Source organism: Arachis ipaensis, chromosome B04, assembly GCF_000816755.2.
Source record: "Arachis ipaensis cultivar K30076 chromosome B04, Araip1.1, whole genome shotgun sequence".
Lineage (NCBI taxonomy): Eukaryota > Viridiplantae > Streptophyta > Magnoliopsida > Fabales > Fabaceae > Arachis > Arachis ipaensis.
Genome location: NC_029788.2, coordinates 123,513,603 through 123,513,851, shown reverse-complemented (window position 1 = coordinate 123,513,851; position 249 = coordinate 123,513,603). Strand labels below are relative to the sequence as shown.

The window sequence follows — 249 nt, the reverse complement described above, 5'->3', positions numbered from 1 at the left end:
GGTTGTTAGTATAGAAAATTTTAAATACTTTATTTTAATAAATACACAATAAATACATTAAGAATTTAAATTTTATATCATTTTTTATAAATCCTTTTTTAAATACACATGTTCGCTATATTTTATATTTTATTATAAGTAATAACCAGACCAAACTGTTTGATTCGACTATATTAACTGAGAATTAATTTTAAATTGATCTCATAAAAATCAATAATCAATCGTGAGTGAATAAGTAAAAAAATTTAT

The 249-nt window shown here is 18.1% G+C and overlaps 1 protein-coding gene across 1 annotated transcript in view; it reads left to right on the top strand.

Annotated features, from left to right (window-relative positions):
* The window catches only part of LOC107635150 (serine carboxypeptidase-like 20), a gene marked incomplete in the record, with an annotated part of 8,000 nt that overhangs the window by 7,237 nt on the left and 514 nt on the right, over positions 1–249 (top strand).